Below are 19,656 nucleotides of genomic sequence, written 5' to 3'. Positions count from 1 at the left end.
TCCCTAATAATGGCATTTGCTGTTGGGGCCTTTGGAAGGTCGTTAGATTTAGATGAGATCAGGAGGCTAGAGCTCACATGATGGATTCAGTGCTCTTTGAAGAAGAGAAAGAGATCAAAACCCCCTCTACTCTGCCGTGAGTATGCCTGCTTGGTCGCTTCAGCTGTGTCCGACTCACTGCAACTCCATGGACTGTAGCCTGCCAGGCTCCTCTGTCCAGGGGGTTTTCCCAGCACGAATACTGGAGCGGGTTGCCATGCTCTCCTCCAGAGGATCTTCCTGACCCAGGGACTGAACCCACATCTTCTGTGTCTCCTGTATTGCAGGCAGATTCTTTCCTGCCGATCCACTGGGGAAGCCCAAAAGGGGCTATCATGAGGATTCAGACCTGCCTTGTCATTGGGATCATGTCCTTCCCAGGCTCCAGAATTGAGAGAAATAAATATTTGTTGTTTAAGCCATCCAGTCTATGGCATTCTGTTATAGCAGCCCAAGCTCCTCTCGGTGTTTCTATGAGGATTAAGTGCTATACACTAATAAGATGGAGAAATCTCACAAAAACAATGTTTGGTGAATATAGGGTAATATAGGGTTAAATAACGCCATACCTCAAGGTGTTGTTATCAGATTGAAATAAGATCATTAAAAGTGCTGAACACAGAGTCTGTCTGTTGCATAGTTCATATTCAAAAGCTTTGTTGTTTTTATTCAGTCACTCAGTCATGTCTGACTTTTTGAGAGCCCATGAACTACAGTACTCCAGACTTCCCTATCCTTCACCATCTCCTGGAGTTTGCTGAAACTCATGTCCATTGAGTCAGTGATGTCATCCAACCATCCCATCCTCTGTCATCCCCTTCTCCTCCTGCCTTCAATCTTTCCCAGCATCAGGATTTTTCTAAGGAGCTGGCTCTTCACATCAGGTGGCCAAAGTATTGGAACTTCAGCTTGAGCGTCAGTCTTTCCAATGAGTATTCAAAGACTAGTTATATGTATTAGTGTTAATTGCCACAAGGATACTATATAACAAACCTCCTCCAAACCCAGTGGCTCACAATAATTCACATTTATTCTTTTGTTCAAGAGTCTGCAGGCTGATTGCATTACTATGGGCCCAATTGAGCAAACTGGACTTGGCTCTAGGATGTTGGTTGGGTTCAGTTCTGTTCTTTGTGTGTTTATTCCAGGGCCAAGGCTAAGAATCAATAGCTAACTGGGTCATGTTTTCTCATAATGCATCACTTGAGTACCAAGCTAAGCCAAAAGACATAAGCACATTTAAGGTCTCTGTTTCCATAACATCTAAAAACATTCCATTGGTCACAGCAAGTCACATGGTACAATCAATGGGGTAGATTAATCTCCACCTACAGTAAGATAGGAAAAGAAAGGAATATTTGATGAAAGGTAATTTCAACTATCACACTATCATAATAATATTATAGTAATTGATGAAAATGCTGCTGATGGGTAGGTGGAAAAATAATTATTGATTCTTTCTACTGCTTTTGTTTGGTTGCCAATTCTGTGCTAAGGTCTACCTTTGCCACTTTCCCAAGTAATGTGAAGCTTTCCCAACCATATGGTGACTTTGATGTCTGGTTTTAAAGGATGACTTCAGAGACACCTGAGTTGCTCAAATTCTTTGCATCAGCTTAGGAACAGACAAACACAAATTAAGTTCAGTTCAGTTCAGTCACTCAGTCGTGTCTGACTCTTTGCAACCCCATGGACTGCAGCATGCCAGGCTTCCCTGTCCATCACCAGCTCCCAGAGCTTGTTCAGACTCATGTCCATCAAATCAATGAGGCCATCCAAGCATCTAATCCTCAGTTGTCCCCTTCTCCTCCCACCTTCAACCTTTCCCAGCATCAGGGTCTTTTCCAATCAGTCAGTTCTTCACATCAGGTGGCCAAAGTATTGGGGTTTCAACTTTAGCATCAGTTCTTCCAATGAATATTCAGGACTGATTTCCTTTAGGATGGACTGGTTGGATCTCCTTGCAGTTCAAGGGACTCTCAAGAGTCTTCTCCAACACCACAGTTCAAATGCATCAATTCTTTGGCACTCAGCTTTCTTTACAGTCCAACTCTCACATCCATACATGGCTACTGGAAAAACCATAGCTTTGACTAGACAGACCTTTGTCAGCAAAGTAATGTCTCTGCTTTTTAATATGCTATCTAGAAACACAAACTAAACATGTAAGTATTTGTGACTTATTGTTTGCTGTACCTTGTATATTCTTGGCTTTGGCGCCTCCTTAGGCATCTCTGAGTCTTAGTTTTCCTAATCTGAAAAATAAAAGATGCTCTCTTAAATTCCCCCTACTTTCCTGAATATTTTCTACAAATTAAAGGACTTTTCCTTTACACAAATTAGTCTCATGCATTTCAAGCAACACAACAAGGCATTTAACATAGTCACTTGGAGCTTGGCTTCCTGGTGGCTCAGAGAGTAAACGATCTGGCGGCAGTGCAGGAGACCTGGGTTCAATCCCTGGGTCAGGAAGATCCCCTGGAGAAGAGAATGGCTACCCACTCCAGTATTCTTGCCTGGAGAACTCCATGGACAGAGGGGCTTGGTGGCCTATAGTCCACTCAAGTATTCTTGCCTGGAGAATTCTATGGAGAGGAACCTGGTGAGCTACCATCCATGGAGCTGCAAAGAGTTGGACACAACTGAGTGACTAATACTTTCATAGTCAGTGGCTTCCCTCATAGCTAAGCTGCTAAAGAATCTGCCTGTAATGTAGGAGACCCTGGTTCAATTCCTGGATCAGGAAGATCCACTGGAGAAGGGATAGGCTACCCACTCCAGTCTTCTTGGGCTTCTCTTGTGGCTCAGCTGGTAAAGAATCCGTCTGCAATGTGGGAGGCCGGGGTTTGATGCCTGGGTTGGGAAGATCCCCTGGAGAAGGGAAAGTCTACCCACTCCAGTATTCTGGCCTGGAGAATTCCATGGTCTGTATAGTCCATGGGGTCACAAAGAGACGGACACAACTGAGCAACTTTCACTTTCACTTGACATTCATTAGAGGGAGGACTCAGACCAGATGCCAGGTTCACTATCACAAAATAATTCATGGACAATGGAGGCAAAAACTCACAAAATTCATTCCTTGGCCCTTGCAGTGATGAGCAAGGCAACTTAAAGAGAACAATCCAATGTCAAACCAGATGCCATGTCTTAGGAGTTCCCTGCTAGAATTATAGAACTGGAGCACATGGGGTGGAAGTAGGGAGTTAGAGATGAAATACAAAGGGAAAAAAAAAAAAAAGATTTCTGTCAGTTGTTATTCAGCAATACTAGAGCAGGAAATGGGAACCCACTCCAGTATTCTAGCCTGGGAAATCTCATGGACAGAGGAGCCTGGTGGGCTACTGTCCATGGAGTCACAAGAGAGTCGGACATGACTGAGTGACATTTGTCTGTTCAGTCTTCTTGCTATCCCTTTTTGTGTTTCACGCCTACAGGAAGGAGTAAAAGGCCTCTCAGCCACCCATGGATGGCAGCTCTCAAGTCTTGAACACATCACATGAAAGATTATCTTCCTGAGTCTGATCGTCTCTGTTCTACAATTCCATTGGTTAATTAACCAGAGGGAAAGCACTCAAGCTACAAGGTGAAGAATTTGAGGTGTGCATGATGAAGGTTTCCCATCTTTAGGAGGCCAATCAATATGGAAATACCTTGAAGTTAATTGACAACTTGTCTGTCCTAATCTCTTGGTATGGAGGGATGAAGGAGGGCTGATTGACAATTATTGTTATTAATAACAAGGAATAGACCGTCTCACAAACAGTATCCTATTAGGCACCATAAAAGCCCAGCCAGGTAAGTATAATAACCTGATATATTCAGAAAAGAATCCAGGATTGTTCAGGTTAAACACATTATTACCCAAGGAAATGCTATTAGGAAATGGTAGAAATAACCTCAAACCTAGCCTCTGATTTTCCCACCATATTATGTTTTGATCTTCAAGATATGCATGCAGATTCAGAAAATTCTATTGGTTACAGCTCAAAGCAGGTAGATAGACTAAATTAATGTTCACAGAGTCCCTTTCAGTCCCAGACATCTGTGAGACTATGATATACAACAAATTATTTTCTCTGCAAACCCAAACCCTAGAGTACATTGTACAGATTTCTTTTCCCTGCATTTTCAGCTGTCAGCTCCTTGACTGCCCCTCACGGTCACTTTGCAAGTCTTGATTGCCAAGCATTTATTTTCTTCTCCCAGTTTGTCTGGAAGACAGAATGCCTCAGGAAGGGATTGTTGGGGCTTTTGATATAAGGCACATGAAATATCTGTAATTATGGGTTACATTTTTGTACCCAATAGATGGCTGAGATGAGTCCTGTGATCGAAACTTTTAGAACATAATTGAATGTGTCAACTGGATCGAAAAATTATGTACTTGCTCCACCTCTGCAAACTGTGATAAATAGTCTATTGTCTGGAGAGTTTGCTAGGCATTTCCTTTTGCATTGTAAAATTACTGTAGCCTTTGTCACTGAATTTTTGGTTAACAACTCAAAGAAACTCTTGGACTAGGACTTACCTTGTTTATGCCAGAGACTTCCTCTCAAATAATAAAAATAATAATCATTCAAAACTTCAATTTATTTCTACCAGTATCTCAGTTGAAGGAGATGTGTATTTGGGTTTTTTTTTTTTTTTTTAAAGAACAATTCATCTGGTTAAAAATGGGGCATATCTCATGTTTGAGTAAAAATTAGCATTCCTCTATCTGAATAATAAAGTGAGAGTAAAAGCACTTATTCTTCATTATTTATGTTTCCAATTGTGTCCTTTGTATAACTGCCTTGAAGCAGAGGCACCTTATTAAAATGGACAATCAATAACAGCAATAGAATTTCCAGGCAGAAGAACAAAACAAAATATAAATTAAAACTCCTTATTAAGCCCCAGCAGTACATAGCTGTGCCTGACCAAGAAGAATTGAGCTTGTTTAAACCTATATAAATCAGAGAAAATAGGAGGTGGAAGTGAAAAGGAGAAGGAATCAAATCTAGACACAAGACTGAGGTGAGAATTTTCCAAGCTCTCAAAAAGAGTGGCAGACATAACAAAGGAAAAGATCAATGGGTATTTCACATACAAATTACATTTTCTCTCAAAATTGCTTAACAGCAAATAAACCAGGGGAAATAGTTGCTCTGAACAGGACAAAGGGTGATATACTTAATAAGAAAAGAGCTCATGCCGAAAGGTAACAAGAAAACCATCAAGTTTCCAATAAATACAGGGGAAAAGGACAAAGACAATTTAAAACACAGACACATTAGTGGCTAATAAACATTTGAACATTTTTCGACCTCACTCACTGTCAACGAAATAGAAATTCAAATAACAATGAGATGCTATTTTTAACCTACCAGATTAATAGAACTGTAGCAAATGAGAGTGTTTGATACTGGAGATTGAGTGCAGTGACCAAGACACACTCAACACAGCTGGAAGGAATAACAGAGTGGTTGGAGCCTTCAGGAGAGGAAAGCAGAGAATGTGAGAGCCTTTAAAATATGTGTGATATTTGTAATCCTTACCTCAAAAGCGTTGCTTCTGGGATTCTACTGATGGAAATGATCTGAAATGAAGGCACAGTTTTCTGCCAAAGATTTTCATTGCAACGCTGTTTGTAATATTAAAATTTGGAAATATACTGTTTCCAAAAATAAGGGTTATATCAATTACATTGGAATAAAAAAATGTAGCCACTCAAAATATCTGTAAAATATTTTGAATAATATCATAAGATACCTAGGTTTTAGTGTAAAACATAAAAATAGAGTATAACATTTTATATGTAGATTGAGATCAAAGATGTAAACTAGGTATAAAAAATGACTGGAATGGATTTATAATAAAATCATGATTTTATTTGGCCAGTGAGATTACAGGGAGGGTGACCATGTAATTTGTTTTCCAAGTGGGGACACTTGGGAAGGGAGCTGGATCAGAGGTTAGAAACTGAATTTTTCCAGTTATGTGGTATACTTCTCCCAGATCACCTTCAAATGATTTTTTGTTCAGCTCTTCCATTCAAAATTTCCCAAAAATCTTATTCCCCCATTGCTCATTGCAGCAGGACATGGAAGCAACCTAAGTGTCTTTCTATAGAGGAATGGCTAAAGAAGTGGCAGTATGTATATATAACAGGATACTACTAAGCCATAAAAAGAAATAATACCATTTGCAGTGACATGGATGAACCTAGAGATTCTTACACTCAGTGAAGTAAGTCAGACAGAGAAAGACAAATATCATAAGATATTGCTTCTATGTGGAATAAAAAAAAATACAACTGAACCTATTTATAAAACAGAAATGGAGTCACAGATGTAGAAGACAAATTTATGATTACCGGGGGGAAAGTGAGGAAGGAGAGAGATAAACTGGGAGATCATGGGATCTGGGATTGACATGTACCCACTACTATACATAAAATAGCCAAGTAATAAGAAACTACTGTATAACACAGGGAACTCTACTAAATACTCTATAATGGCCTACACAGGAAAAGAGTGAAGATATATACAACTGACTTGTTTTACTGTACAACAGAAAGTAAAACAACATTGTAAGTCAGCTATATGCCAATAAAAAATTAATTATTAGAAAATACAAGAGTTTATAGAATAAAATTTCTGCGCAAGAATGAAAAAAATCTTTTCTCAAAATTTTCAAGGAGAGTCTTTCTTATTACTGACTACTGAATGCACAACCCATGTGTTTGTGAGAAGGAATATGTCAGGAAGCATTTTCTGATAGTAAAACCTAGGAATGTTCCTTCCATTAAAGTCCTTATATATTTTTCAGACTACTTTCTTTTACAAAAGGATTTTCTCATAAACAAAATGCTGTGTATTCAAAGTAGAAAATTTTGAGAGCCCAGAAAATTATGAAATTTTGAGAAATTATGCTGATAAAAATGCTGCATAAGAGAAAAGCTCCGTAAAAATTCACTTGAAGGTGGTCTGGGCAAAGTGTGGTTTGGAAACTGCTTGGTATGAGAAATAGATGAGAGTGGAAAGATTTTGTTTTAACTTTTTTTTCATATTGGAATATAAGTGATTAGCAATGTTTGTGATAGATTCAGATGGACAGCAAAGGGACTCAGCCAAACATAAACATGTATCCATTCTCCCAAACTCCCTCCCATCCAGGCTGCCACATAACTCTGAGCAGAGTTCCCTGTGCCATATAGCAGGTCCTTGTTGGCTATCCATTTTAAACACAGCAGTGTGTACATGTCCATCCCAAATTCCCTAATTATCCCTTCTCCCCAGTCCTTCCCCCATAGGCAACCATAAATTCCTTCCCTAGGTCTGTGAGTCTGTTAGTCTTTTGTAAGTAAGTTCATTTGTATCATTTCTATTTAGATTCTGCATATAAGGGATGTCTTATGATAGTCTCTTCATCTGGAAAAGATTTGATGTTGGGCAGCACGTTTGACCCCTGAGTCAGGAAGATCACCTGGAGGAGGAAATGACAACCCCCTTCAGTATTCTTGCCTGGGAAATTCCATAGACAGAGGACCCTGGCGGGCCACAGTGCATGGGGTTGGAAAGAGCTGGAAGCAACTGAACACGCAAGCCTATACTAGGCCAGAAGTAGTTTTGCAAAGTAGTGGGTTCTCCATCACTGGAAGCATTTGAGCTGAGCCTGGCTGACTTCATCAAGGATGTTCTTAAAGAGAACCGAAGGCTGCCTTAGAGATATCAGCCTAGGGACCTCAGGGTCTTTGGAAGACCACTCAGGTCCCACCTCTGCCCCTAGCTTTTCTCTAGGACTAGGCTCTTCCCGGAGAGATAAGGAGGTCCAGCAGGTCACTGTAGGGAGAAGACACACCTGGGCAGTGTCAGGGTGAGAAGGGAGTAGAAAGCTGAAGCTCTATTCAGAACACTACCTTATATTTGAGTATACTCTTTTTCAAAGTAGTTTTACTTACTTTTATGATTTTTCAAAAATTGAATTTTTTTAATAGAACACAGAACATTCTCAGAATCCCAGAAGCCCTCCAAATCCTTCTCTTAATCACAACCTCCTTCTTCCCTCTGAAGGTAAATGGCAAACCTTACTTCTTATTTATCTGGCATGTTTTCAAATCCTAAGTGAAATCTTGTAGGATGCACACTCTACATCTGCCTTCCTTGACCCAACGTTATGTTTGTGAGATTTCTCTGTATTGTGACTTTAGAGCATTTAATTCTCACAGAAACACCAAAAGGTGGGTTTAAAAGATATCCACAACTTGTTATGGAGATAAGGAAATGAACCCAAGAGATCAAAGGACTTGTCCAAGGTCATGTTAACCAATAACTTGTCAGTAAGTGGTACCTGGGTCTTCCCAGGTGGTTCAGGTGGTGAAGAATTTGCCTGCCAATGCAGGAGACTCAGGCAGGAGATGTGGGTTCGATCCCTGGGTCAGGAAGATCCCCTGGAGTAAGAAATGGCTACCCAACTCCAGTATTCTCGTCTGGGAGATTCTATGAACAGAGGAGCCTGGTGAGCTACAGTCCATGGGGTCACAAAAGAGTCGGACGCAGCTGAGCACAAGTGGTACCTAGGTCTGCAGACTCCAGTCTAGCTCCCTTCCTCACACCGTGTTGACACTCCCAAGAAGGATGGCTTGGTGGGGACAGTGTGGGAACTGGGTTCGTTCATATTTGGCTCTCCTACTGACCACCTTTGTGACTTTCAGCACATCACCTACCTTCTCTGAAACCTGAATGCCTCATTTGCAGAACTTCCCTGGTGGCTCAGATGGTAAAGCGTCTGTCTGCAATGCAGGAGACACGGGTTTGATCCCTGGGTTGGGAAAATCCCCTGGAGAAGGAAATGGCAGCCCACTCCAGTATGCTTGCCTGGAAAATCCCATGAACGGTGGAACCTGGTATGCTACCTTCCACAGGGTCGCAAAGAGTCGGACATGACTGAGCAAGACCTCGATGCTGGCATCAATGACTCTGAGGCAGTCAGTTAATATTTGGTAAGTGAATGAGCAAATGATTCTGGTTGTTAGGATAAAATGAGATTGGATATATAAAATCTTTTGGCACTTTTTTAGCACTCAATAAAATGTAGCTATAGGTGATCCTGGAAAGAAAGTCATATCAGTGGAGGCTCCTAGTGAAAGACCAACTTTGATACATTGGTTAGAATTCTTTGTTAGGATGCACTGAGCTCTCTGATACTAGTTGATTAGCTGGAAGGGAAGTGAACAAAATAAAAACAATGATCTAGGTATTTCCAAAAAGCAGAGCCATCACTTTGCTGACAAAATTTCATATAGTCAAAGCTATGGTTTTTCCAGTAGTCATGTAAGAATGTGACAGTTGCGCCACAAAGAAGGCTGAGCTCTGAAAACCTGATGCTTTTGAATTGTGGTGCTGGAGAAGACTCTTGAGAGTCCCTTGGACTGCAAGGAGATCAAACCAGTCGATCCTAGAAGAATCAACCCTGAATATTCATTAGTTCTTATGCTGAAGTTGAAGTTCAATACTTTGGCCACCTGATGTGAAGAGCTGACTCACTGGCAAAGACCCTGATGCTGGAAAAGATAGAAGTCAAAAGGATTGGGGGCAGCAGAGGGTGAGATTGTCAAATAGCATCACAGACTCAATGGACATGAGTGTGAGCAAACTGGAAGTTAGTGAAGGACAGGGAAGCCTGGCATGCTGCAGTCCATGGGGTCACAAAGATTTGGACACAACTGAGCAACTGAACAACAACAATGCATTTGCAGCATCTGAAAACTCGCTTTTATGCAAAAGACCTAGATGCCCCACCATACACCCAGGGTCACCTAGAAGCTCAGGTCTAAGTAACAGCTCCTCTCATTAGCCCTCTTAAAACTCTCAAAGTGTTTCTCACACACCCATTTGTTCCAGACATTGGTGTTACGTACAAAAACATCAGCTTTTCAAAGCTAAAGTCTTCCTGAAGTTTTAAGATGCATATAGCACTGGTGAATTTGCAACAACCTCTGGGATAGCATAGATTTTCTCAAGCAGAATGTAAAAACCATCCAGCTAGCAAGGCCGAGTTGAGAAATCCATGTTCATCTAAGTTGGCTTGTGCCTAAATGCTCTCTGGGGTTTTACTTATTTTTCAACTTGCTCTCACTGTGAAAGTTCCATCTTCTAAGTGTTAAATCACCGAGCCATGAAGAGATGTTACATGACCACAGCTAGCAAGCAGTGTCAGTTTTCCTGTAATGGGCTGCATGTGTGGTGCTAGCTGTGGGAAATTTTGGAATGATTTTCCAAATATTGTGGCATCCTTCTCCTTTAATATATGAGTCATCACTGCAACTTATTGAGGATTTAGTGTGCATGATATTCTGTTAGCTACTCTCTTGGTGTTTCATTTCATCTTTATAGTAACCCCCTTAAGATAGGATTAGTGTCATCATTTTGCAGAAAAGAAAGCAGACCCAAATAGATTTTTCAAGGCTAAACAACCATAAGTGGCAGAGCTAGAATGGGAGACTAGGACTGTCTGATTTCAATGCTAGTTCTTTTCCCTCACTTCTATGATTCAAAGCAGGGATGAGGAAACTCTATTATGACAAGTCTGGAACATGGAACTCAAGAAAGAAGATGGATTTTCATCTTACTAATATGCATAGTCCTATAGTTGTAGATCGGAGAAGGCAATGGCACCCCACTCCAGTACTCTTGCCTGGAAAATCCTATGGGCGGAGGAGCCTGGGGGGGGCTGCAGTCCATGGGGTCGAGAAGAGTCAGAAACGACTGAGCGACTTCACTTTCACTTTTCGCTTTCATGCATTGGAGAAGGAAATGGCAACCCACTCCCGTGTTCTTGCCTGGAAAATCCCAGGGACGGGGGAGCCTGGTGGGCTGCTGTCTATGGGGTCGCACAGAGTCGGACACGACTGAAGCGACTTAGCGGCAACAGCAGATAGCAGCATGGTAGTAGATACTGTGGTTTCCCTAAGTCCTGATGACTTGCTTATCAAAGAAGGTACTCAGCTTCTCAGTTGTATCTGACCCTTTGCACCCCCATGGAGCCCCCAGGCTCCTGTCCATTGGATTCTCCAGGCAAGAATACTGAAGTGAGTTGCCATCTCCTTCTCCATGTCAAAGAACACAGCCCCATTATATCTGGAGAGGACTGGGTACTGGCACACCTTCCAACAAGGAGATCAAGTGTGCTCGTGTTGACCCCAGTCTATGTCTGCCCAAAACAGGCTGCCTACAGGCAGTCTGGAGGAGCAGAGAACAGTTTTCCAGATTTTTCTCCTATCACCATTGTGAGGTGCTCTCTGCTGCTCTATCATGGTTCCTTATTTAGCAGAGCAATTCTGTTCTGCCAAAGTATACATTCCAAATATAAGTGCTTAACATAATGATGATAATATAACCAAAACAACAGATCACTTTTAGGTAACCTCCAATAGTGAGCCCCAGACATTTGGAAGAGGGAGGAAATATAAACATGTTCCTGCTCTTGAGGGTCAGGTGCCTTTGAAGGTGACAGAGGTGTCTCTTGCTCATTCTCCTTCATCTTTAGAGCCATTTAGGTCTTTAAAGTAACTGATATTCGGCCCCTAAGTCTTGAATTCTTCCTACGTTTTAAATACATTTCCTCTACCATAGTCTAAGTCACGAGCATCTCTCAACAAGCCTGTTTGGGCCACCAGTCTAGGCTTCATTTCTACCCCTGTCCCCTATAATTTAATTTTTCTTCAAAGCAACTAGAGTATCCTTTCAAGCACATAATTCACATACTTTGGGGGACAGAATTTATTTTATAAAGATGATTGCACCAATAGGTCTTGTTCCACATGCTCTTACAAGGTAATACTGAGACCCCACCATCACTACAAGGGTCTCTATTCCCTCCTCTTGACATTGAGTAGGCTTTGGGATGGACCCCACAAATAAAATACAGCAGACTTTCAAGACTCAGTTAATAAAAGTGATACAAGCTACCACCAGGCTCTCTCTCTTGAAACGCTTGCCTTGGGAATCCAGCCACCATCTTGTGAGGAAGCCAAGAAAGCCTGTGGAAGGGCTTGATGCAGTCCAGCTTAAGTCACTTTATAAAGCCAACATTTTCCACTAGACATGTGAGTGAGCAAGCTTTCAAATGACTGCCATTCCCAGCTTTATCGTTGCCCCAGCTGAGCAGAGATGAGCAGAGATGAGCTGACTCACCAAGCCCTGCCCATACAGTGGGTCTCCAAGCAAAAAAGATACTGTCATCATGTCAAGAGACTACATGTAAGGGATGTTTATTATACTGCAACAGGAAAATAGAACTCAATCACTCCCTTGCTCGAAATCATGGCATCCAGTCCCATCACTTCATGGCAAATAGATGGGGAAACAATGGAAACAGGGAAATACTTTATTTTCTTGGGCTCCAAAATCATTGCAGATGGTGATTGCAGCCATGAAATTAAAAGATGCTTGCTCTTTGGAAGAAAAGTTATGACCAACCTAGACAGCATATTAAAAAGCATAGACATTGCTTTGCCAACAAAGGTCAAAGCTATGGTTTTTCCAGTAGTCATGTATGGATGTGAGAGTTGTACTCTAAAGAAAGCTGAGCACCGAAGAATTGATGTTCAAAAGTGAACTGTGGTGCTGGAGAAGACTCTTGAGAGTCCCTTGAACTGCAAGGAGATCCAACCAGTCCATCCTAGAGGAAATCAGTCCTGAATATTCATTGGAATATTCAGTTCCAATGATGGTGAAGCTGAAGCTGACTGATGCTAAAGTTGAAACTCAAAAACTTTGGCCACATGATGTGAAGAACTGACTGATTGGAAAAGACCCTGATGCTGGGAAAGATTGAAGGCAGGAGAAGAAGGGGACAACAGAGGATGAGATGGCTGGATGGCATCACTAACTCGATGGACATGAGTTTGAACAAGCTCTGGGAGTTAGTGATGGACAGGGAAACCTGGCAGGCTGCAGTCTATGGGGTCACAAAGAGTTGGACATGACTGAGCAACTGAACTGAACTGAACACAACACTTGCTGATGGATTGGATACTCAGGGAGAGAAAAATTGTGTCAATGGGGACTTCAAGTTTATATTCTGAGCAACTGTGAGAATAGAGTTGCCATAGACTCCAATGGATGAGACGGTAAGTGGAGCAGGTCTCGGGGATACTCAGAAGTGCCAGAAATTATATTTCATGCAGGTTATGTTTCAAATTCCTCAATGTATATTAGACAAACAGCATCATACAGGCAGCTGAATATAAGAGTATAGCTTTGTAGGAGATGATTAGGCTAGGAATATAAATTTGGTAGTTAGTTATCTGGGCATAAATGGTATTTACAATCATGTGACCAGAAAAATCTCACTAAGAAATGGATATAGGTAGAGGAAGGAAGCCCAAGAAGTGAGACCTGGAAATTTCCAACATTTGAAGATAGGAGAAAATGGGTACCACTGACTGATTAATGAGGCGTGACCCCTGAGGTGTGAAAACTAAATACTGAGAAGGCAATAGGTAGGAAGGTCAGAGGTCACCAAGCATCAGGAGGAAATAAAAAGCAAACAAACAAACAAAAAATGTCTGCCACTTGCAATTTATTTCCTCCTGACCCTTGGGGACCTCTGGGCTTCCTACCTGTTACACTCTCATTACCTGCCCAGTCACTCAGTCATGTCTGACTCTTTGTGACCCCATAGACTGCAGCATGACAGGCTCGTCTGTCCACGCGATTCTTCAGGCAAGAACACTGGAGTGGGTTGTCATGCCCTCCTCCAGGGGATCTTTCTGACCCAGGTATCAAACCCGTGTCTCCTGCATCTCCTACATTGCAGATGGATTCTTCACCACTTAGCCACCAGGGAAGCCCAAAACTAAGTATAAGAATAGATTAAAAAGATGTGGTACATATATACAATGGAATATTACTCAGTCATAAAAAAGAATGAAATTGGGTTATTGATAGAGATGCAGATGGACCTCGAGTCTGCCATATAGAGTGAAGTAAGTCAGAAGAAGAACAAATACCATGTATTAACACATGCATTGGAATCTAGAAAGATGGTACAGATAAACCCATTTCCAGGGCAGGAATAGAGACGCACATGTAGCGGACAAACATGTGGACACAGCAAGGAAAAGGGGAGGGTGGGGTGAGTTGGGAGAGTAGCAGTGACGCATGTACACTACCGTGTGTCGAGCAGACAGCTAGCGGGAAGCTGATGTACAGCGCAGGGAGCTCGGCTGCGGCTCTGTGATGACCTAGAGGGTGGGATGGGGTGGGAGGGAGGCGGATCTGAGAGGGAGGGGATGTATGCACACATGCAGCTGATTCAGCTCGTTGTACAGCAGAAACTAACACAGCATTTCAAGCAGTTATACTCCAACAGAAAAAGAATGTCCTCGGAGAAGGAAGGCGCAACCAACTACTTGAAACATTAATGAACAAAGTGAGATGCACGTTGGATCTGGAGGTGAGGAGATAATCGATATCCTTCACAGGAGCTACTTCAGTGGTGGTAGAAAGATGAAAATCAGAATGACAGGGGGGTCAGGAGAGGAAAGGAGGAAGGGAAATGCAAGCAGTGACTTTATTTGACTCTCTTTATCCTGCAAAAGTTTTCCTGGTGGCTCAGCTGATGAAGAATTCACCTGCAATGTGGGAGACCTGAATTTGACCCCTGGGTTGGGAAGATCCGTTGGTGAAGGGAACGGCTACCCAGTCCAGTATTCTGGCCTGGAGAATTCCATGTACCCCATGTATCCACGGGGTCACAAACAGTCGGACACAACTGAGTGACTTTCACTTTCACTTTCTTTTCTTCATCCTGCAAAAAGAGCATAGAAATGGATGCAGTCGCTAAAGAGGGATATGGAGCAAGTGAAGATCTTAAAAAAATCAGACTCCATAGATAGTCAAGTTTCATGTGGTGCAAAGGGCATATTGAGAGGAGAAACTAAAGATGAAAAAAGATTTTGCTAATGGCTTCCTTGAGTTCCAGAAGCACAGGGAAAGGGAGGCAGTAATTGAGGGTGGCAAGGTGGTCAATTAGGCCATGTGCAGAGCTTTACATACGGATAACAGGGAATTACCTGAGAGTTTTGAACTTCTTGTGGCAACTAATGTAGAACCGGAAAAGGGGTTTATGAAATTAGTCACAAATATGACGGTTTGATCTCATATCCATTTTCTGCGATTCTCCATGTCTTGAGAGTCTAGCTTCCTTGCAGGTTGCACCATTAAGGCTACTGGTCATCTGAATTCCCACTGATGAAAACCAGGGGGGAAGTAGCTCGAGCAGGAGATCAGAAAGCAGGAGGAGAGAGAGGCTGGCATTTTCCCGGCTTCCTCCAGTTCTGGCAACGGCTGTATTTCTTCAAGCCCCAGCTCTGTGGGCAGTCCCTCTTCTGTGGCTCCAGCTCATGATGCTCAAGGGAAGCTGCTTCCTGTGCCTTTGCTAGTCACCTGGTAATCATCATCCTTGCAGGTTCTCACATTTCTGTTCCCATCTCAGCCAACAGCCTCCTCATTAAATTTCTCCAGTTAAATGGCCATTTGATTCCATGCCTGGATTCTGGTGGTCTTTCCTTCTACTGCTAACAGAGTTACCACATATCTAGGTGTGCTCAGTACTGTTCTGACTTACATGATTCATGCCACTGTAATTATTAACAGCACACTCTTTTATTCTCACAATTATTCTAGTTTTGCTAAATGACATAACCATCCTACTCCTGGTCCCCTGGTTCCATTTACTATGACCCTAAGTACCCGTGAATCTGAATGCTCTGATAACCTTCCCTCTGACTGGTGTCTTCTTGGTCTCTTACAGTCTTTCCTATGAAATGAGATGCTGGGTATCTAAGATAGGGGGAGGGAAAGGAAGAACATAGTTTGGTCTTAGTTTTTATTCTCCACAACACACGAGGGTAAAAGCAAATGAAAAAACAGAACCATCTTGTTTTTGAAGTACACTTTTCCATGCTTTATTATGTATAATGAAGAGCTACTTCCCTGGGGCCACTGGCTCATTAGCTTCCTACTGTCCCTTATTTGAGATATGTATAAAGCCAACTGGTAGAATGGCACAGGTGAATGGACAAACGTCAAGTGGCATCACAACCTTGATCATGTTAACTAGCTTTGTTGGCCATGATTTCCATCTCTTAATGGGAGGATTAATAGTACCTACCTAACCCAGATAATCACAATGCTGTGATCACTCACCTAGAGCCAGACATCCTGGAATGTGAAGTCAAGTGGGCCTTAGAAAGCATCACTATGAACAAAGTTAGTGGAGGTGATGGAATTCCAGGTGAGCTATTTCAAATCCTGAAAGATGATGCTGTGAAAGTGCTGCACTCAATATGCCAGCAAATTTGGAAAACTCAGCAGTAGCCACAGGACGGGAAAAGTTTCAGTTTTCATTCCAATCCCAAAGAAAGGCAATGACAAAGAATGCTCAAACTTACCACACGATTGCACTCATCTCACACGCTAGTAAAGTAATGCTCAAAATTCTCCAAGCCAGGCTTCAGCAATACGTGAACCGTGAACCTCCAGATATTCAAGCTGATTTTATTTTATTTTTTCCATTTATTTTTATTAGTTGGAGGCTAATTACTTTACATCATTGCAGTAGTTTTTGTCATACTTTGAAATGAATTAGCCATGGATTTACATGTATTCCCCATACTGGTCCCCCCTCCCACCTCCTTCTCCACCCGATCCCTCTGGGTCTTCCCAGTGCACCAGGCCCGAGCACTTTTCTCATGCACCCAACCTGGGTTGGTGATCTGTTTCACCCTATATAATATACATGTTTTGATGCTGTCAAGCTGATTTTAGAAAAGGCAGAGGAACCAGAGATCAAATTGCCAACATCCGCTGGATCATCCAAAAAGCAAGAGAGTTCCAGAAAAACATCTATTTCTGCTTTATTGACTATGCCAAAGCCGTTGACTGTGTGGATCACAATAAACTGTGGACAATTCTGAACGAGATGGGAATTCCAGACCACCTGACCTGCCTCTTGAGAAACCTGTATGCAGGTCAGGAAGCAACAGTTAGAACTGGATATGGAACAACAGATTGTTTCCAAATAGGAAAAGGAGTACGTCAAGGCTGGATATTGTCACCCTGCTTATTTAACTTATATGCAGAGTACATCATGAGAAACGCTGGGCTGGAAGAAGCACAAACTGGAATCAAGATTGCCAGGAGAAATATCAATAACCTCAGATATGCAGATGACACCACCCTTATGGCAGAAAGTGAAGAGGAGCTGAAAAACCTCTTGATGAAAGTGAAAGAGGAGAGTGAAAAAGTTGGCTTAAAGCTCAACATTCAGAAAACTAAGATCATGGTATCTGGTCCCATCACTTCATGGGAAATAGATGGGGAAACAGTGGAAACAATGGCAGACTTTATTTTGGGGGGCTCTAAAATCACTGCAAATGGTGACTGCAGCCATGAAATTAAAAGACGCTTACTCCTTGGAAGGAAAGTGATGACCAACCTAAATAGCATATTAAAAAGCAGAGACATGACTTTGCAAACAAAGGACTGTCTAGTCAAGGCTATGATTTTTCCAGTGGTCATGTATGGATGTGAGATTTGGACTGTGAAGAAAGCTGAGCACAGAAGAACTGATGCTTTTGAACTGTGGTGTTGGAGAAGACTCTTGAGAGTCCCTTGGACTGCAAGGAGATCCAACCAGTCCATCCTAAAGGAGATCATTCCTAGGTGTTCATTGGAAGGACTGATGCTGAAGCTGAAACTCCAGTACTCTGGCCCCCTCATGTGAAGAGCTGACTCACTAGAAAAGACCCTGATGCTGGGAAAGATTGAGGGCAGGAGGAGAAGGGGACAACAGAGGATGAGATGGCTGGATAGCATCACCAACTCAATGGACATGGATTTAAGTAAACTCCGGGAGTTGGTGATGGACAGGGAGGCCTGGCATGCTCCGATTCATGGGGTCACAAAGAGTCGGACACGGCTGAGCGACTGAACTGAATGTGGTGACTAGGATTAAATAAATTAGGATATAAAGATGTTTAAAAAAGTGCCTAGCACATGGTAATCACTGTGCTGTTGTAACTCCATCACACACACACACACACACACACACACACAGAGTGATGGAGAAAGATGGGGATGGGATTTAACATTCATGTTGCACAGACAGGAAAGTAATTCTCCCCTCTGAGAGGAGCATGATGCTTCTCATGCTCTCATGTAGTAAATTGTGTTACAGATCCATGTAGTTTGTTCAAACAAGGGGCTGTTTCCTGTCTGGAAGGAGTGTGCATTTCTAGGAAAAGGAAGAAAAGGAAACTGACACTTGCTTTAATTCAAGCCTCATCAGAGCAATCTACCTTTGAGAGCAGCCACCTTGGGAAATGTGGAACAGTTTCTAGAACCTGTACACAATTTTGGTTTTGTTCTTGTTAACCAAACAAATGAAATCAGCATTCATTTTTATGAACTGACATAATTTCTGGGGTAGAGGTTGTGCAGTAGAAGGATGTATCAGTGTGGGTCCCACCCAAAGACAAATGCTATGAAGTAAGCATTTGAACAGAGGAAGTGTAAATAGAATTTATCATTAAGCTATGATGGGGAAGAACAAAAAAGATAGAAAGAAAATCCTAGGGAGCTAGAGATGGACATGCACACACTGCTATGTAGAATGAATAACTGGCAAGGGTCTTCTGTACAGCACAGGGAACTCTGCTCAATATTATGTAATAACCTAAATGGGAAAAGAATTTGAAAAGAATAGATGTGTGTATAACTGAAAAAGAATAGACACGTGTATAGCTGAATCGCTTTGCCGTGCAACTGAAACTATCACAACATTGTTAGTCAACTATGTGATTGTTGTTCACTTGCAAAGTCATGTCTGACTCTTTGCAGCCCCGTGGAATCTAGCATGCCAGGCTCCTCTGTCCTCCACTATCTTCTGTAGTTTGCTCAGATTTATGTTCCCTGAGTCAGTCATGCCATCTAACCATCTCATCCTCTGCCACGCCCTTCTCCTTTTGCCTTCAATCTTTCCAAGCATCAGTGTCTATTTCAGAGTTGGCTCTTTGCCTCAGATAGCCAAAGTATTGGAGCTTCAGCTTCAGCAACAATCCCTCCAATGAATAATCAACTATACTCCAATATAAAGTGAAAAGTTTAAAAAAAGGAAAGAAAACCCTAAAGGTTACCCTGGCACTGCTGTAGAGTACTCCAAGAAGCACCAACTTGGAAGAGGTTCCAATCTCATTGTAGCAGGTGTGGTTATAGCCCACTGAGTGGCAGAGAAGCTCGCTTGCTTACGGGAGCCCCAGCTGATCCCCAGTTCAGTTGCTCGGTCGTGTCCGACCCTTTGTGACCCCATGGACTGCAGCATGCCAGGCTTCCCTCTCCATCACCAACTCCCGGAGCTTACTCAAACTCATGTCCATTGAGTTGGTGATGCCATCCAACCATCTCATCCTCTGTCGTCCCCTTCTCCTCCTGCCTTCAATCATTCCCAGCATCAGGGTCTTTTCAAATAAGTTGGTTCTTCGCATCAGGTGGCCAAAGTATTGGAGTTTCAGCTTCAGCATCAGTTCTTCCAATGAATATTCAGGACTGATTTCCTTTAGGATGG

At 42.3% G+C, this 19,656-nt stretch overlaps 1 long non-coding RNA gene across 1 annotated transcript in view; it reads right to left on the bottom strand.

The window, feature by feature from the left end:
* Positions 1–1,100: 1,100 nt before the first annotated feature.
* LOC139038629 (uncharacterized) overlaps positions 1,101–19,656 on the bottom strand; it is a 30,773-nt gene continuing 12,217 nt past the window's right edge. Inside the window, exons 2-3 of the long non-coding RNA XR_011491651.1 lie at positions 2,236–2,294; positions 1,101–1,367 (exon numbers count right to left, since the gene is read on the bottom strand). This is a non-coding gene — a long non-coding RNA (uncharacterized lncRNA). The remainder of the gene's footprint in view (positions 1,368–2,235; positions 2,295–19,656) is intronic.

This window comes from Odocoileus virginianus, chromosome 16 (genome assembly GCF_023699985.2).
Source record: "Odocoileus virginianus isolate 20LAN1187 ecotype Illinois chromosome 16, Ovbor_1.2, whole genome shotgun sequence".
Classification (NCBI taxonomy): domain Eukaryota; kingdom Metazoa; phylum Chordata; class Mammalia; order Artiodactyla; family Cervidae; genus Odocoileus; species Odocoileus virginianus.
The sequence above is the reverse complement of the archived record's forward strand: the minus strand, read 5'-3'. Positions and strand labels throughout refer to the sequence as shown.